We start from the raw sequence: 19,023 nt of genomic DNA, 5'->3' as shown, positions 1-19,023 counted from the left end.
GATAAAATATTTAAAAGCTAGCGTAATTAGCTCTGAAGCTGCGCAGAAAGTCGAGGAGCAGAGATCGTACACCTGCCCTCTAGTTCGAGTCTTCTTCAATCAAAATCAAAAGAGTGGGAGACAGGGAGGGAGACACAGAGGGAGGGAGAAAGACACAGAGGGAGGGAGGGAGACACAGAGGGAGGGAGACACAGAGGGAGACACAGAGGGAGGGAGGGAGACACAGAGGGAGGGAGGGAAACAGAGAGTGGGAGACAGGGAGGGAGACACAGAGGGAGGGAGGGAGACAGGGAGTGAAGGAGACACAGAGGGAGGGAGGGAGACAGGGAGTGAAGGAGACACAGAGGGAGGGAGGGAGACACAGAGGGACGGAGGGAGATACATAGGGAGGGAGGGAAACAGAGAGTGGGAGACAGGGAGGGAGACACAGAGGGAGGGAGGGAGACACAGAGGGAGGGAGGGAGACACAGAGGGAGGGAGACAGAGAGGGAGGGAGACACAGAGAGAGGGAGGGAGGGAGACACAGAGGGAGGGAGGGAGACACAGAGGGAGGGAGGGAGGGAGACACAGAGGGAGGGAAACAGAGGGTGGGAGACAGGGAGGGAGACTGGGAGGGAGAGTGGGAGACTGGGAGGGAGACACAGAGGGAGAGTGGGAGACTGGAAGGGAGACACAGAGGGAGAGTGGGAGACAGGGAGGGAGACACAGAGGGAGAGTGGGAGACTGGGTGTGAGTGTTTGATTGGTTCAGATGCTCCGTCCATTACCACCCCCTTTTGTACCGCTTTTATCCACCATAAGTGTGGCAGGGTATGTGCAGACGTGAGTCCCTTGCTCACTTTGCCACTGGATTCAAGCAAGCCGGGCTGAAGACGGCTGTAATGCCAGAAACCGGTCCTCGGAAGCTTGTTTCCGGTCCAGGGAAGGCATGGCTTGGCAGTTCGGGCTGGACTGTTCCCATGAGGCACAGGGTCAGACTGATTTGCATATAGCCATGTCGGAACTGGGGTGGCAGAGTGGGCTAAAGAACGGTGATGGATTATACCCAGATCTTTTGACTGGGTGTGAGTGTTTGATTGGTTCAGATGCTCCGTCCATTACCACCCCCTTTTGTACCGCTTTTGGCCGCCATAAGTGTGGCAGGGTATGCTCAGACATGAGTCCCTTGCTCACTTTGCCACTGGATTCAAGCAAGCCGGGCTGAAGACGGCTGTAATGCCAGAAACCGGTCCTAGGAAGCTTGATTCCGGTCCAGGGAAGGCGTGGCTTGGCAGTTCGGGCTGGACTGTTCCCATGAGGCACAGGGTCAGACTGATTTGCATATAGCCATGTCTGAACTGGGGTGGCAGAGTGGGCTAAAGAACGGTGATGGATTAAACCCAGATCTTTTGACTGGGTGTGAGTGTTTGATTGGTTCAGATGCTCCGTCCATTACCACCCCCTTTTGAACCGCAGACAGGGAGGGAGACACAGAGGGAGAGTGGGAGACAGGGAGGGAGACACACCGGGAGGGAGGGAGACACAGAGGGAGGGAGACACAGAGGGAGTGAGGGAGAGAGACACAGAGGGAGAGGGAGGGAGGGAGAGAGAGAGGGAGAGAGAGAGAAGGAGGGAGAGAAGGAGGGAGAGAGAGAAAGATGTGTGTATGCTGGGTCTAGTGGCTCAGTGGACGAAGGTGTCTGCTGCAGGGACCTGTGTTTAACCTCATGGTCACAATTTGTGTTTGCTTTAGCCCCGTCCCCTCCCCCTTTGACCTTGCCCCCACCGGTGCGGCCCTCAGCCACAAACCACACTGTAAATTTGGCCCCCGAGAGAAAGTTTGTGAGTACCCATGTTCTAGCCCAACCTTCTGACTCATCTCAAACTTCTTTCTACTACTCCTTCTAATGCACTACCCTATCTCTCATCCTATACATCTATCAATATATCCTCTACATCCACTCTCTCATTTATCCCAAACCCCATACCACTACTATGATCGCCAAAATAACCCTTTCTAGACTCTCTCCTGCTCTACCCCTCCTTGCATCATCTGACACCTCTTTTTACTACCCCGATCCCCTAAAACAAACCTTTCTAAACTCTCCCCTCTGACTCCTTCCCTCCAAAACTCCTTTTTACTCATCCAAAAGCCTCTTCCTACTGCTAAGACCTAAAAAAATCCTTCACTCTTTTATCCCTCCACTATCCTTTTCAATCAAAATTAACAGACTAACAAGTTCACTTCTCAAATTCAATATTCCATATTCAACTATACTAATATACTGCCCAAATAACTGAATAACATATCTACTACTCAAATTACTTCATATTATTACTATAATAGTTTTCAACACTAATCCTTTATGGGTTCCGGAGTGGCGTGCTACTCGCCAAAAAAGCGCTTCAACACCCATCAGGGGTAACAAGTGCTATTTGAATGCAAATCTTTCTTCCCCTTTTATCCATCCGCTATCCTTCTCACTCCAAGTAACAGACTAATATCCACCACTGAAATTACCTCATATTTCACCATAATAATTCACCACTAATCCTTTATAGGCTTCCTGAATAGCATGCGTCAATAAGCGAGCTTTAAATAAATACAAACCTTGGTCCTCCTCTATCCTTCTGCTATCATTCCAAATCCAAATAACTGACTAACCTATCCACCACTTAAAATGTACTTGCATTTTTCACTATACTAATTCAACACTAATCCTCTATGGGTCCCGGAGTAGCGTGCTACCAGCCGAAAAAGCGCTTTGACGCCTTGTCAGGGGTAGTAAGCGCTATATAAATGCAATTACAATACAATACAATAGGGCTTCTCCTTTGAAGGCGACAATTCGGTCTGCCATTTTCTCAGACCCTGCCAGCTTTGCTCCCTGGAAAAATTATTTCAAATCTGCGATGACCACTCTGCAGGCAGAAGCACTTTGGAGCTTACCCACATCAGGGGCTCAGTTCAAGAAGCTGCTAAAGAAGCAAGTGAAAGTCATCTCACACAATACATCTGGATGCTTTCAAGTGCAAAACACATCTTTTTTACTCGGCCTCTTCTTACATAATGTAACTCAGGCCTATTTGGCATCCAGTATATCTAGGCCGATAAGGCACGTTAGCTAAACGTTTTAGTCCCACTTCTAGAATTTCGACGAGCGGGGGCCAAGTACAGTGATTTTAATACTAGTTGCCGCCTGTGCGGGTACAAGACCAAATCCTTGACACACATTGTGTGTATATGTACCCTTCTGTTAAATGAAAGAATTAAATGGTTGAGATTGGACTTCCTGAAAAGCGGCTTTCATAGGGTGAACGAGGTCGAACAGTAGTACGGCTTAAACAGGGAAAACATACATATGTTGTATGTCCAAGGAAAATTCATGTATCGGGCAACTAAGCTCTTAACTGCTAAGGATGAAGGCCCTGGTTTAAGTGCAGTCACCATTTAGAATACTGTTTCAAAGGGGATTGACTGGCATCATACCTGACACAGAAAAATAACTAACTGTCTGGTGGTATTGCACCCCTTTATGGTATTAATGAACTAAATAAAAGCTTCTTCCAAGTCAAGTCAAGATGTTTCCAAGGGAGGTGGTACGTAGGATAGAGGAGTCGCGGCCCGGGGATCCCTTGGTGTTCCATATTACTGATAAGAAGTTGCCTGATAAGTGATGAACAACTGAAGGGCAGAGCCTTGTTGCCAACGGTATGGTATGGTATGTGCAGGGGAGTTTAAAGTGTCAAATGCTGTATATAAATCAAGACATATTGTTGCAAAAATGATAAAGTGCTGTAGAAGACTCATTGAAAGGTGTTGCTACAGTTGTTAGATGAGAGATAGGTAGCATGTTGGTTAAACGCTAGACATTCCAGTATTTTGGAGAAGCTAGATTATGTTTATGTATAATGAGAAGAATAGTGAGGGTTATATATTTCTAAGTGAAGGAAGCATGAGAGATCTGAAGTATTGTGAATACATTCCAGTTGAGAGGCAGTGATTGAATGTGGAGGTCAGAAACCCAAGCACCTTGGAAGAGAGAGAAAAGCATTAAATAGTTTGAGGCTGAATGGTCAGATGGGGCCCATGAAGGGCTAACAGGCCTGAATATGGGGATGCACTCCAGAAGTGAAGGTAGAGAGAAGTCAGAATAGCAGAATGGATTTAGAGGGTGATGTGAGTCCAAGAAGGAAGAGGAGCAGTGCCACCACGCAAAGTAATGAGGATGGCCCCACTAGTGGGGACCTAGGAGGAAAGGCACCGGGTGACGTTGTTGGCCACATGTGAAGGGCCAGATATTGAGGGTGTAAGTAATAAGGATGAAATCTTGGAGACTGTACCAATCCCTGCCATGTCCCCAATGCAATAGCTCTTCCCAGTACCTCATGCAGCAATTGCTAGATCTCTGGTAAAGACACGCATTCCAGTTCTACCCTCTTACGGCTTCACCCAGAGGCTTGCTTATCAGCAATGATTCATTTCACTACCCCCAGGGAACACTTCTAATAGCATTGTCACCCCAGCCTGTTGTCACTCTCCCAGTACTCCTGATGCTTTAGGTGTTGATGACCTGAAACAAGAGAGCAGGACTGATGAGGCAAGCTATGAAATGGGTTCACATACATCAGAACTCTAAAATTGAAACTAAGAGACTAGTGGCAAAGCATGGCCAAGAAAAAAAACCCAAGACTGATGAAGTAAAGACACTAAATAATAGGTAAGAATAGTATTCCATCAGCCTCCAAGCTATCCTCAGACAGCTCTGTGATACTTTTCACCAACATTCTAATCTTCCTTCTAGGGATGAACATACCATGCAGGATGGACAAGGGAGGTAGGAAACAGAGGAGGAACAAACACACAAATGACAATATATTTTGGAAGGAATGAAACATCATAACAATTCATAAGGTATTACATTGAAGATGTTCTCTTCTTTTCTTTACAGTGCACTTTAATGGGGTGCAAAATAACTACACATTTTGTTTATAATCCAAACATGTAAGAGTTGGCACTAACCTATTTCTTCATCTCTTCCTCAGGTTGTGCAGTCTTGCAGGAGCGAGATATGGGCTCAGAAGCTAGGTCCCAATGCTACCTAAACAATAACACTGTCCAAACCCCGAAAAAAGATTCAAACTGCTCCAGTACGCAGGACAAAGGGGAAGTGTTTAAAAGAAGAGAAACAGTGCTCTGCTTAGGCTGGTCCTTCATAGCGTAGGTACTTCACTGTGGTTCCCTTTTAGGTCGCTAAAGGAATATGTCTAAGTTCATCTAACAAAACAAGAAAAATATTGTGTAAATGATATGGCACTTCTGATACTGAGTCTAAAAGGAAAACCCCATCTTCTAAAAATCAGCTTACCTAAAACTCTCCTCTTTTCCACCTAAAACTTGGTGTACGGGAAAACAACATATGCATTCAATGATACCCTAGAGAGAAATAAACATTACCATCGCATGAGGAAATACTGTAGCACAAATAATTAGCCTTGTTGAAACCCTCCTATTACACCAAATGGGAAGAACCATAAATCTTGTGAAGGATCCTGGGAATTATATTATCCTTCTTTAAATACTTCCAATAGTTAGCCAATTTGAGAAAAAGGCTAAATAAAGGAATCATACATCAAAAATCTCCATATGTTCAAAAAATAGTCTTGCAAAGAAAAGGTACTTTTTTCAATCTCACATAGGGTCTTTCTACTTTTAGGAACTTCAGAATCCAGATGTGAAGCACAAGAACAAGTATCCATTACAGTTAGTACTTCTTCATGCTACTTTCACACCTTGCGGCATACCACATTGTAGCAACAGTCCTCTATTGGTAAGTGTTTTTTGCTTCTTTTTCAGATCCCCCAGAGCCCTACCAAGGAGCGGTGATGCTGAGCAGAACACGAGGCAAGAAAAGAGGTAAAGAACTGGGCTCCAAACAAGGCAGGAAGACCAGCAGGTATCAAGACTCCCTGTGAGGCTGAGCAGTGTAAATACGGGTGTGAAGTTGAGAATTCGCAGCAGGCATCAGCATAGCTAGTTTATTCAGACAAGTACCTTTCTTAATAGCAGGCAACTGCTGGGTCTCTGGACATGGCTTTTCTTGTTGCCGAGTCCGAACGCCCCAACCTCAAGGTACGCAGACTTCTGCATGGGGGCATGGTCTCAAATGCAGGGGACGTAGCAGTAAAGGCTAGACCATGTCTTGCACCACAGGCCACCCAACAAGCGAGTCACAGTACTTATGATCTATGAAACAAAATGTTGACTAGTCTTTGTCAATAGTATGGGGTTCAGATCAGGTAAGAATGAAAGTTGTCCTTCTCCATCCTCACCATTTTCTGTTTGTGCTGCTTGTAGTATATATATTCTCTTCAAGGCCTGTGAGGGGGCACCCTGGACTCTGAAGTGAACCGTAGTCCTCAATTGTCAATGAATTCAATCCTTATATCAGAACTGATATTTTCAAACATGCAGTTTTTGAAGTTGTCCAACCAACACTCCCAACTGTTTAATTTTGTATGTGCGGTTTTCTTACGTGAGAACCCTATTTGTACCAATTTCCCATTCCTACTCCCCACTATGCACCTGCCAGAATGACCATTATGTCTCTGTTTCACTCTCTTAAAGCCATCTCAATCTTTGTTGTCTTCCATGCCACATCTGATGGAGTGCAGCGTGGTCTTCCTGATGCCACTGAGCTCCGTCTCTTGAAGTGAATCCTCAGAAACATTGCTATCTCTTTTTACGAGCTGTGCTGCAGATCATAACAGAATTATTCTGAGCATTTTCGCCTGTCTTTTACGGTGACTCTTTAGGACAGGGTGCATCGCCATGGGAACAAAACGTTCCAAGAGCCGAAAAGTGTTGCTCATCCTTTTGAGACTTAGTGTCTGATTAAATGTGCTCTAGAAGAAATTAAAGGTTGGTATTTAACACATGTCAAAGTCCAACACCCTGGAGTTTGGAATTTTCCTATTGCTATAAACAGAATCTATCTTTCAACAGTCTCTATTCAGAGTATTTTACCTTTTGTGGGAAATAACCTGTGGATGTTGGTGCTTATCGCACCACAATCTGCATGTCTCAGTAAATACTCATCCTTTTTCCCCCTGAATAATTTCGGCAGGTTCTGTGCAAGGATCACAATTTATTGTGCTAGTTGTAATCAGGGCTACATGTGTCAAATCACCTCAAAATTACTTGGGTTCCACCTCCTATTCATGGTGCAACTGTGAACAGGGCAGGGATCATGTCATATTGTTGAGCTACTGTCATCAAGAGTTTCATGGCCTAGTGTATTATGGGCTGTTTCCTCCACACCACTGCTCAGCCTGTTACCATCTTCCGGTCATGCCCAAAAGGGGTCTGAAAAGGTGATCTACAACCAGCCGGCTCCGCTTCCACTTCTCATTTTTACATTGTAAGAAAGGGCCACTTTTCCAGCTACGACCATGATGGAGCAAGGATTCGTACGTAAAGCAACTTGCTCGCATTCAAGAACCTCGAATAACAGTATTAATAAGTAATCAACATGTTTGTCCTACTAAACTTACATTTTCCCGTATATACTGGGTGTCCGAGAGAAGCTTGCCTATGTGTCTACTAATACTAATGCGCTTGCATCTAAAATGGCCGCTGCTACGCAGGAATTTGGACTGCGCATGCGTCGGTCTTACCCATGTGACATAACGTATTCGTTGTCTTGGTGGGAAACTGTTTGCATATGCACACTAGAATTAAGATGGCTGCTTTATGTTCTCACATGCAAGAAGCTTGCACTGCTGCTTGCGCCAAGCTGGTCGTTTTGCCTAATTGTAATGCAATAGATAAAAATAAGGTAATGGGTATAGAATAGAAGTTCATGGTATACAGTGAAATCATTTATTCTGTGTTCTAAAACTGTTTTCTTTTACCTTTCATGTATCTAAATCTTTGGGCCTGAGGGATGGGGAATACTCCATTTTGAAAATCCTTCTCCACACGGCACTCTACAAGAGGAGGGCTGAAGTCATTTGACATTGAAACCCAGCCAAGACAGTCACAGCCAAGATGCGCCTGAGAAGCTGAACTTTGCCCTTGCTCGCAGAAGCCAGAGTGTACCTGTTGAATTACAATGTATTTATTAATAAAGCGACCATTGTTAAGTGAATCACCCAAGTAATGTGATCCAGAAATTGATGGGCGGGAATGTAAAAATTTATATTCAATGCTGAGGTATAAAAAATGTAGGTGGTGTGGTGACCTCTCCTCCTCTCTTGTCCAATCGAAATTGGGGATCCTTACACTTGCAACATTGGGGGGTGGTACACTGACCTGGAAAATAGTATAACTAGCCTAGGTTTCGACTTGTCCGAATAGCTGACCTGTCACTGACCCAACGCACTCAATAGCTGATCGAGAACAGAGGTGCTACGAAGCACTCTGTCAGAAGACTCGCTGACCCAATCGGGATTCTGGGACCTGAAGTGCTGGCGAAGCACTTTGCTGGGAAATTCGATAACCCAATCGGGGTTTTGACTGATAGCTGCAGAGAGGGAGTAGCGCAGGCGTTGCAACTGAACTGTGGGTGCTGGTCTCAACTTTCGGTGGTCCGGTTCTGATCCAAATCTGGCTTTCCTGTCCTGTTTCTGACCTGCACTTGTGGGCCTACTGGCGTTTGCAACTTTTGGGGTTTCTGTCCTTAACTGACCCGTGGCCAGGGTTGGTCTTCACTCCGTCTAGGTAAATATAAATCTGTGTGGGTAACAAATAGTATCAATTGCGTCCTTTTTCTTACCTTCCCTGAAGTTTGCTAAAGTCTTAATTGCATATGGTCCTTTTTCTTACCCTTCCCTTGTGACAAATTACTAAATCGTGAATCTTGCCTTTATTAGCATGTTCCACTTTTTCCCCCTCCCTAGAGTTGAATGATAAATGTTATACATGAATGTATAGAGGTTTCCTGTCTTTACCCACCTATAATTATTATTATTATTAAAAAAATGTATAGAGCGCGTAGTCACCCTAAGGTATCCCAGCCCTAAGGTATCCCAGCGCTGAAGTGATTATTTGAATTATTAGCGTATTCCATTTTTACCTTCCCTAGTTACATGGTTAATTCAGTTTTGTCATAACAATTGGTGTTTCCTCTTTTTACCCAATCTCTTGAAAACGATTAAACTGTGACTTCTAGCATGTCCCTTATTTTTCTCGTCCTTTAGAAAATATCATTTCAAGTCTGATTTTCTATCAGTTCATTGTCAGTATGTTCCTTGTTCTTACCTTCCCTTTAGAATTCTAAATGGTTGGCATAATATATCTTTTGCATAGCTATACGCTGTTTGTGATTCTGATTATCGATAGCTTGCTGTTAATATTTGGCTTATTACTTTTGATGAAGATTAGATAAAGGTTATCAAAACTTCTCGAGTCTGTGGTTATTATATGAGTGCATATTGCTGTATTGCTACCATACTTATTATGCTAGACTCCCTGATCCCATAGGTTCACAGATACCGATGACCAGGAGTGTAAGTCAAGGGTATAGGACCTAGGAGGTACAAATATCTGATAGTTAGTGCCCAGGTTATCTGATCTAAGAAATGTTGGTTAATTTGGATATGGGCCTAAGTGAGTATTTGGTAAATTTATAGACGGGTGACCTGCGATCCAAATTATCCCTTTCAATGGAATGTTCAAGGAGGACCATCACGTCAGGAGATGACCCTCCGTTTACCACTTAAGAGCTGTAATTGACGTGCAAAACTGGTGACTAATGCTTACTGTGGAGATACGTTTACCTGTAAAGGACAAAGAATTAAATGGGTTATACCATTAGTTAAGGGTGTGATATGTGTTTTTTTAAAATACATTTCTACAACATCAATCCACGTATGGTTCGGAAAAGCAATTCACAACTTGAACTAAATGTAGTCGTAGTTTCGTCACTCATAAGCAGCAAACCCTTATACGTACATATAGTTACTTTTAATGATCCCACCTCCTCCTCAATATACTTTTATTTTGCTGTTAGTCAGCTTTGTACCGAGTCATTGTTTCTGTATTGCTGCCTTACCTTATGGCTATTTCAGTACTTCTACTGCAAAGCATTCTAATGCCCCTGTGCTAACTTTATATTCTGATGCTTACAGTTCTTGTTCCTTGGAAAAGTTTAGTGTTCCTTTGTTTATACTCCTTCTCCTTTCAACTTGCATTCTGGTATTCTTTTGTATTTTCCTATATTATTTTTATTGTATAATGTCACCTTCCATAATGGCAATTGTCTTTCTTTTTGCAAAGTACTTTGGTGCCCACAGGCCATGTTTATGCTTATAAACTTCACAAATAAATTACATGTCTTGCATGCTTTGAGTAGTGTTGTTAACACCCTCTGGCAGTCACATAAACCCCTCTTTCATCACACCTTTGGTTGTGTGGGGTATCCTTTTACAAATCACATATCCCCAGAACTATCCAAGCCATGTAGCACAAAGATCAAGAGTCAAATATAGGCCACTTGTTTTGGCCAGGCCGTATTCGTGGTCTCCACCATGCACTGCCTCAAGTGTGACCACACGTCCGTAATTCACACAGACCGACAGCTGTTTAAGAAAAATGCCCGTTGTCCTCAGCTAACTTTCTGGCAGACAGCATTTGTCAATAAATTGAAAGATGCTGGTAGATAACATTGCATGGTGACTAGCCCGGCCCCTCTTCCTCTTTCAACAGACTCTACTGTCCTACGCAATGGTAAAAAATTGTTGGAAATAATTTTTAAAGACCACACAGGTTCTTTTTTATCAAAGTGCCTAACGAATCAATGCGTAACCTACAGTGCTCTTGCACACGGTGTAGAAATTACCTATTCCTGTAAGTATTTCCCGGTAGAGTCTGAAACTGAGACCACTTTAAGAATACTGCACCGTCATTTATTTTTCACAAACAACAAATAAGGTGGCTTTGCAAATAAATGCAGCAGGAAAGTATGCATCAGATTGTTGTACATGCAAGCTGAGGATTGCGAATTCCTCTGTAGAACAGGTTCACAGGTGCACTGAACAGGTTTATATAGGCACAGAAAATGTAACTGTTGGCACAAAGTTTGAAATTGCTAAACGTATTCTTTGATTATGAAGGAGTATGTACTACAGAGACTTGAAAATTGGAAATTATCTTATAACTGGCACATCAGAGTCTCTATGATGTGTGTGTGTGTGTGTGTGTGTGTGTGTGTGTATTGAGTGTATGTATGTGTGTGCATTATGTTGGTTTACAAAACTTCTAAGCTGGTTGTTATGAAGCTATGACGAAGACAATAGGTCTAGCTTATTGATTGAAAAAAACATTTGATAAAGATAGTAAGCCTTTAAAATAGACTTATTAAATTGAGTTACAGGATGTAGACAGTTATTTTGTAATATGTAATCTCCCAGATTACCACAGTAGACAAGGGTCTTGGAGTTGCTCATCCACTCTGGCAAACACTGGAGATTATCGCAGTGGTGATTTTCGTTATGACCAATTGACTGGGCTTGTAACTGTATTTTCTACATATTTGTATTTTTACAACTGTATACATGGTTGCCAATTTATGTACACTGGACTAGGTCTGTGTTAGTTATGGTGTCAAACCATTCTAAAAGGGTGTAAGCTAATCGGTTTATTTGGAAATGTCATGCCAGATTCTGCAGGTTTGATAAATGTATTAGCAAATGTAATGACAAAGCCAGTAGACCTGAATGACTTACTGTGAAAAGCATGTGTTAAACACAATAGGCTTTTAAAAGTGGATTGCTATTAAAATGTGATAAAGCCGGAAGGCAGATATTTTGTTAGATAGAATCTCACAAATGACTTTAGTAGGCAAGAATTTAGGTGTTGGTGACTAACCCAAAAAAAACATGGGGACAGAGGATGTGCACACGATAATCCTTATTAGGTTCTCCTAGCAAGGATTTTATATTGTTTTGACAATTGCCATTTTGTACATATCCGTTAATTTATCATGGTATTTGCCTTTCAGGAAAGCTTATGCACAACAAAGTAGATCTGAGTTGGTTATGGTGACAGGCCAATGAGAATGGTTATAAGCCTGATTGTTTTTTACGAAAAGTTATGATAAAGGTAGCAGGCATACCATATTGATTGTGTGTATATGTTAAAGTTAATAGGCAATTAAGGGTGGATTATTACTTTGTAATAAATCCTACAGGGAGGTGTTTTTGTGAAATGGAATGTCACAGAATACCATAGTAGGCAATTGTTTTGGTGTTTTATACCACCTTTGACAAATGGTGGGTATAGAAAACTTTAACTGTTGGGATCCTTGTGAGCCCTTCTTAGGATAGTCTTTTGCTTTGCCAACTGTAATATTGCATTTGTTTAAATTATTTTATGGCTGTGTGCCAATGGATGCCTTGTGGAAAAGTTTAAGCTCAATAGAGTAGGCCTGACATGGTTAAGATGACATGCTAATGATAACAGCTATAGAACAGATTGGTCCATTAAGAACAAGTATTTCAGATGCCATAACTTTCATCTATGAAAAGTTATGACATATGGTAGTAGACCTGATCAATTTACTATATAACACATATGTTAAAGGCACTAAGGTTTTAAAGGTAGATTGTTTTTGCATCACATTGGAGCATGCAGTTATACATTTTGTTACATGAAATCTTCCAGATTAACTTTGTAGAAAAAGATTTGGGTTTTGGAGATGCCCTTCAACAAACCCTAGGGGTAGAAGATTTGCACTGTATTAATTCTTACTGGAACCTCTTCGGAAGGCCTGGCATGTTTAGCGGTCTACCAAGATCTTGTAATATGGAAGAAAACATGAAATAATGCACACACCTCTATATATATTGATATAAAGCTACACATAGGGACTTTGAGTCAGCCCTCTTCTGCTACCAGTGTGTCATTTACACTCTGCTTCTATCCATGACTGTATACTGTATGAGCTAATGTTTCAGTTTATATCAGAAATTGGCTTTCTTGCAGTGTGTTCATTTTCTGATCCCAAATGTCCTATCCACATGACTGCTCTTCAGAGTCAAGCCTGGTTGGCTAGTTCTTTTTTTGTTTTCAATGTTCTCTTTTTATCGTTTCACTTTATTAGCTTCACCTCTTTTTATTTTTAAGAGTATACTACAGCTCCTCAGGTAGTGCTTACGGTCCACTTGCTTGCCACTCATTTCATCTGCACTGCATTGCATTCTATGTAACTTTCCTCTAAACCAGGAATGGAATGCTGTTGTCTATACTATATCGTTTTACCATTCCAAAATTGTCAAAATGTTATTTCTAAACGTGCCAGTGATGGTGGAACTTTAAAACAACAGTAGGCTATCTGCAATACTACTGAAAAGCGGACACCCACTGCTATGTTTGGTTCAGTTATTGCAAGCATGTATCCGCTGTGCTTAGACAACAGCACGTTTTCTTTTTTCCTACTGGTATTCTGTTGATCTTGCATATGTTGTTGTGATTGTGTGTTTGTTATCATGTGGGATGTGTCACTGGTTTCTTTCAAGAATGGATGGCCAAATCGATGAATGAGTACAAAAAGTTGTGCCAGAGTGCACGCTAATAACTTTTTGCGTGTCTAAACCCATCAATGACACAAAAGGCACTTTTATAAGGCAGACCATTTTAGAGTGGCTAATGCTTGATGTCAAACAGAACCAATGACATTTAGGATTGTAAACATCGAGCTAATGAATAGGGAAAAAACACTTTTTTCAGACTGTGCAACAAATAGGAACACAATTGCCACTGAAATATAACTCATTTTTCGTCTGTATTATACTGTCCATTTAGTTAATTGGCCCAACTCTAAAATAACAGATGGCATCGCCTTGAACCAGCAGAATTATGGTGATGCTTTCATATCCTTGAGCACTTTGCATTAGATAATTCAGTTTGAGGTGTATTTTTGTAATCTTCTTTTGACTGTTGTAACACAGTGCAACTCTTCGAATTCAAATATTTGAAGGATGAAAATAGCATACATGCCTCTTTCTCAATGCCTAATGCTCAATCTCACTGTCTGCTTCAACATCACCTCCTTCCGTTAACAAACATATGACTAGACTGGGGTAACTTTTTCTAAACTTTCTATCGCTATGCGTGTAAAAGTTTGCCTTAGTATGGTTGGTGATACCTGATGTGTTCATAAAGTTGATTGTAATAGCATCCTTTGATTAAATCTAGATTCCGCCCACCATTCAAGACATCGCTGAGAGCAGAGACAGTATGTCCAACAGAGGAGGGTATAAAATACTTATGTAGTAAGCATAACTGCATAAACAGTGACACTGGTGGGAGCAGCGTGTCTTGGGGGAAGAGGGGCTGCCACACAGAGGGCAAGTTGCATGTGGGGGAGAGAAGAACTGGAACATAGAGTAAGCTTGCCACTCAGGGATATGAAGCCACTGTGCCAAAAAGTAGACAGAAGGGATGGAGAGAGGGCCTTCTGCCAACCAGAGCATACAGCAATGAATGAAAGATGGGGTGCCAGCCAGAGGAGCGTTGTAAATGTAGCAACTGCACATCCAGAATTATATGAAACATTCGTGAGTAGATTTATTTTTCTTTCGCAGTTGAACAAAGAACTTCCTTAGTCTGCCAGTTCTGATCAAAAGTACACTATCCAAATCAAAAATTAAAACAAATAGAGCTACTTGCCTATGATCCCTGGTACATCAATAGAACATAGCATATGCTACTGACAATTCATGATAATGTGGCAGAATCCTGTGACAACTGCCCATTATGTCGGCAGTCAAATTTTGCTTAGTGTGCATGTTTGCTAGTTTTCTTCATTTTTAAATAAGATCAGTTAGATATGTTTGTTTATGCAATGCGGATATGTATTATACTGATATAAGAATATATATATATATATATATATAATTTTGGCAAGAAACGATCATATATTTAGTTTATTAAAAAAGATCGTAACCTCCTCAGATGTGTCCATAACATTGAACTTGTTGTGACGTCACCTACACTGTGGTCGCACCCCCGGAGAATTGAGATAAATGGAACTTGCGTAGAGTGGCAAAGTACAGTTCTGGAGACCATTCTTCTGAAATGTTTATTAGAAATGCAGTCACCAAAGATACATGCTCAGGGTACATGCTAGCTCATGATCGCCAATTGCTTGACAGTGCCCGCACAGGTACAGAGACGAGGGCACCAGGCCCCGGTGGGGATAACTTGGGCACTGGTCAAAGAGCAACGAACTCAAGTGATGTGTCTCAGAACCTTCATGGGGCCCAAACTCATCAGAGACCCTTACGGACCCAGTCGGCAAGAAAGAGTGACACTTTTCCTCTGCCCAATATAAACGAAATGATGGTTTTGCTAAAAGGGGCGAAGTACTTTTCAAAGCTTGATCTTCGTCACGCCTATCACCAAATACGTTTGCACGAATCTTCCAAACACTTGATAGCTTTCATCACAAACGAAGGCATATTCCAATTCACGAGGATGCCTTTTGGGTTATGTTCAGCTGCAAGTGTATTTCAATGGATGGTCACGGAAGTTTTCAAAGGTGTGAAGAATGTAATCTATTTCCAAGATGACATCTTAGTGTTTGGTGAGAGTGTGAGTGACCACAATGCTGCCTTAAAGGATGCTCTTGTGAGAATTCTAGAATCTGGCTTGACACTACGCAGGGAGAAATGTTCCTTTTTAGCAACAGAGGTGGAATATCTGGGGCATTCCATCTCGTCAGAGGGCGTGAAACCTAAGAGAGATCTATTGGCTTCCATAAAGTTAGCTCCTGTTCCCACAAGTAAAGACCAGGTACGCTCATTCATTGGGCTTATTGAGTACTACTCGAAGTTCGTAAAGAACTTCGCAAGTAAAACAGAACCACTCAAGGTGCTTTTGAGGAAAGGTGTCAAATTCATTTGGGGGGATGAACAAGAGAAATGCTTTAATGAAATTAAATTTTAGATATGCAATGCTGGTATTCTGGACCCATTTGATGTACAGGAGAGGACTATCATCACTGTTGATGCGAGTGATACCGGCTTTGGAGCTGTGTTGTCACAGAGTGACGGAAATAGCGAAAAAACAGTAGCGTTCTCATCTCACACTTTGACTACTACTGAGCGATGCTATTCCGTAATAGAAAAGGAGACATTGGCAGCTGCTTGGGGTGTAGAGTATTTCAGAATGCATGTGTGGGGGCGTAGATTTAAACTTCGCACTGACCACAAACCCTTGGTGAAGATACTCTCACCAGGAGGAACAGGAAAGGGGTCAGCCAGGCTAGCCTCAAGATTCCAGGAGTATAATTTTGATCTGGAGTTCATTTCGGGCTGGCGCAACGTTCAGGCTGATTGCAGGTCACGTTTGTCTTTGAAATGGGAAGATGTGGACAAGACAGGAGTGTCTAAGAAGGAGCTATCTCGTGTGTGGATGACGTGGTTCTGTGGAGTTGTGGCGTAGTCGGCAAGAAAGAATGGGCAGAGGCCATGTCTCATGATGAGGTTTTGAGAAATGTCAAGAATCTCATCTCTAAAGGCAGACGTAGGGAGAGTACCTTGCCAATCAGTGTCCGACCCTGTAATGCAGTCATTGATGAGTTATCGATTGTTGCTGATCAGATCATCAGCATGAGGATAAGTTGATTCCCCCTGTTGATGTCCGCAAAAAACTCTTTGACTTGGCTCATGAAGGGCATCTGGGCTAAACCATAACAAAGAAAAGGTTGAGAAACGAGTTCTGGTGGCCTGGAATGGATGGTGATGTTGTTAGGTGGGTGGAGAGATGCAGTGAATGCTGTGAATCTGAAAAGCGGCTCAAAGTGGGACCCCAATCCGTCCCCAGTTCCATCCAGGATCCCGGTGTGGTGTGGCATAGTACATGCCTTGATTTTATTGGACCTATGCCTGGTGTCCACCCCAGCAAAAGATTTGGCCTAGTAGTTATGGATGTTCATACTCGATGGCTCATTGCTTATCTTCTTTCGGAAATAACTACCCGCATTACTATCAAAGTTTTGCGCTCGATTTTTAAGGAGGAAGGCTATCCCTCGGTCCTTATCACGGACAACGGGACCCAATTATCTTCCAATGAGATGAGGGGATTCCTGAGTGAGTGTGGTATAAAACATTCGTTCACCACTTTGTACAAGCCACAATCCAATGGGATTGTCGAGAGAGCCAATTGCATGATTAAGGGTGCGATAAGTCTGGCACTCACCAATAATCTTGACATTGAAAGAACTTTGAACGACTTAGTATGGGCTTATCGCACGACAGAAAATTCCACTACTGGTGTGGTTCCCTTTGTAGCCATGAGGGGCAGGAAACCAGCCTCTAAACTGGTGCCTCCTTGGATCCGAGATTTGATTGAAGAAAGGAATGACGGCGATTGTGATGTGAACATTCCCGTGCATGATTCCAGGAAGGTACAAGGCAGGGAAAAAAACTTGTCTAACATTCTGGTTGGTGATTGGGTCAAAGTCCGTTCTGGACGTTGGGTCAGAGGTATGCATAAGTTTCTTGGACCATTTAAGGTAAAGGAAGTACATCCCTTCAATGTTGTATTAGAGAATGGAGATAAATGGAACTTGCGTAGAGTGGCAAAGTACATTTCTGGAGACCATTCTTCTGAAATGTTTAATAGAAATGCAGTCACCAAAGATACATGCTCAGGGTACATGCTAGCTCATGATCGCCAATCGCTTGACAGTGCCCGCACAGGTACAGAGACGAGGGCACCAGGCCCCGGTGGGGATAACCTGGGCACTGGTCAAAGAGCAACCAACTCAAGTGATGTGTCTCAGAACCTTCATGGGGCCCAAACCCATCAGAGACCCTTACGGACCAGGAGACTTCCTCAACACTTGCATGATTTCCTTCTTGGCTGATTTGCTGTTTATTTTCCTTGCTACTGTCTCCCATTAACTCTGTACTTTCATTGTTTACCACTCAATTCCCTACCTGCGTGTAGAGGAAAGGGAGGTATGTTGTGACGTCACCTACACTGTGGTCGCACCCCCGCGCCACAGTGGAATGTCCCGAAATGCTCAACGTTCTAAGGTGACCGCCGCTTGTTCTGAGTCAGTGACGTTCCGCTGGCTGAAGACAACGGGCGCGCTGGTGTTGTGTTATGCGAGTTAATAAACTTGAGTAAACCCCCATGGTGTCTCCGCTTCGTGAGTTGACTACAACAGAACTTTTGTCCCGAATTGTAGTCACTGTCCAGAAGTTGCCGCTATGTCAGGGGTCCACCCTACTTACTACCTCTTGGCTTTTTGACCTGGTCGCCGATTTCATATTCCCTCGCTGGTGTTCTTGATGGCCGGTGCTTGAAAAGGTATCCTACTCCGACAGATCAAAAGCTGCACAGGGAGGGGGGGTGGGGTAGTCCCCAAGCCTAAAACGATTCCCAGACATCGACGAAGCCACCTTCTGGCAGCACATAAACTGGTGCCTGTGGGCTAACCGTGAAATCACCCACGCTTTCCTGTAGCACTCGGGAGTGCCTGTACTTATTTATGCGTTCCATAAAACTAGGGGTGGAGGCACGGAAATTGTTGCAGATAGATATTCACCAGCCACTGCTGTACCCTTGTTTCTTATCGTCTCATCCTGACCCTTTGCGAAACTACTGTTGTCTTTTTTTCCAGAACACCGAACTCCCTTTCTAGGCTTCCAGCGTTACTCTTTCTTGACCTCCTCCGTTCTCCATAGGCAGATGAACAATTCACACAAATGCACTCGTAGTCTGGACCGCCGGCCCTCAGGCGGCTACAGCTTGTTCCGGAGCATGGTAGAGGTTACTTCCGGTGCAGATGCTGAAGCGGTTTCTTAGGTGATGGGTGGTTCGTGCTTAGGGGAGGGCCAATCTCTGTAGCCAATCACAGTGTTCACCCTGGGCGTTTCCACCTCACAGCCCCTCCCAGGCCCGCCCTCCGGCTGTCAATCCGCGTTGAACCAGCTTTCTGAATAGCACCTCTCTGCACGTTTGAGTTGGTTTGATTAGAGTGGAGCGTGGAGGACGGTCTGCCTGGAGAAGAGAGGTAAGGCCCGAGCTTGG

General features: G+C 43.2%; 1 protein-coding gene across 4 annotated transcripts in view; it reads left to right on the top strand.

The window, feature by feature from the left end:
- Positions 1–18,876: 18,876 nt before the first annotated feature.
- ALDH18A1 (aldehyde dehydrogenase 18 family member A1) overlaps positions 18,877–19,023 on the top strand; it is a 387,760-nt gene continuing 387,613 nt past the window's right edge. For 2 of the 4 annotated variants that reach the window (XM_078643525.1, XM_078643523.1), the window contains exon 1: positions 18,877–19,006. The gene's annotated coding sequence lies outside the window, so the exon portion shown is untranslated. The remainder of the gene's footprint in view (positions 19,007–19,023) is intronic. The other 2 variants (XM_078643524.1, XM_078643526.1) reach the window with 2 other exon arrangements.

Source organism: Lissotriton helveticus, chromosome 5_1, assembly GCF_964261635.1.
Source record: "Lissotriton helveticus chromosome 5_1, aLisHel1.1, whole genome shotgun sequence".
NCBI classification, from domain to species: Eukaryota; Metazoa; Chordata; class Amphibia; order Caudata; family Salamandridae; genus Lissotriton; species Lissotriton helveticus.
This window is presented reverse-complemented; position numbering and strand designations above follow the sequence as displayed.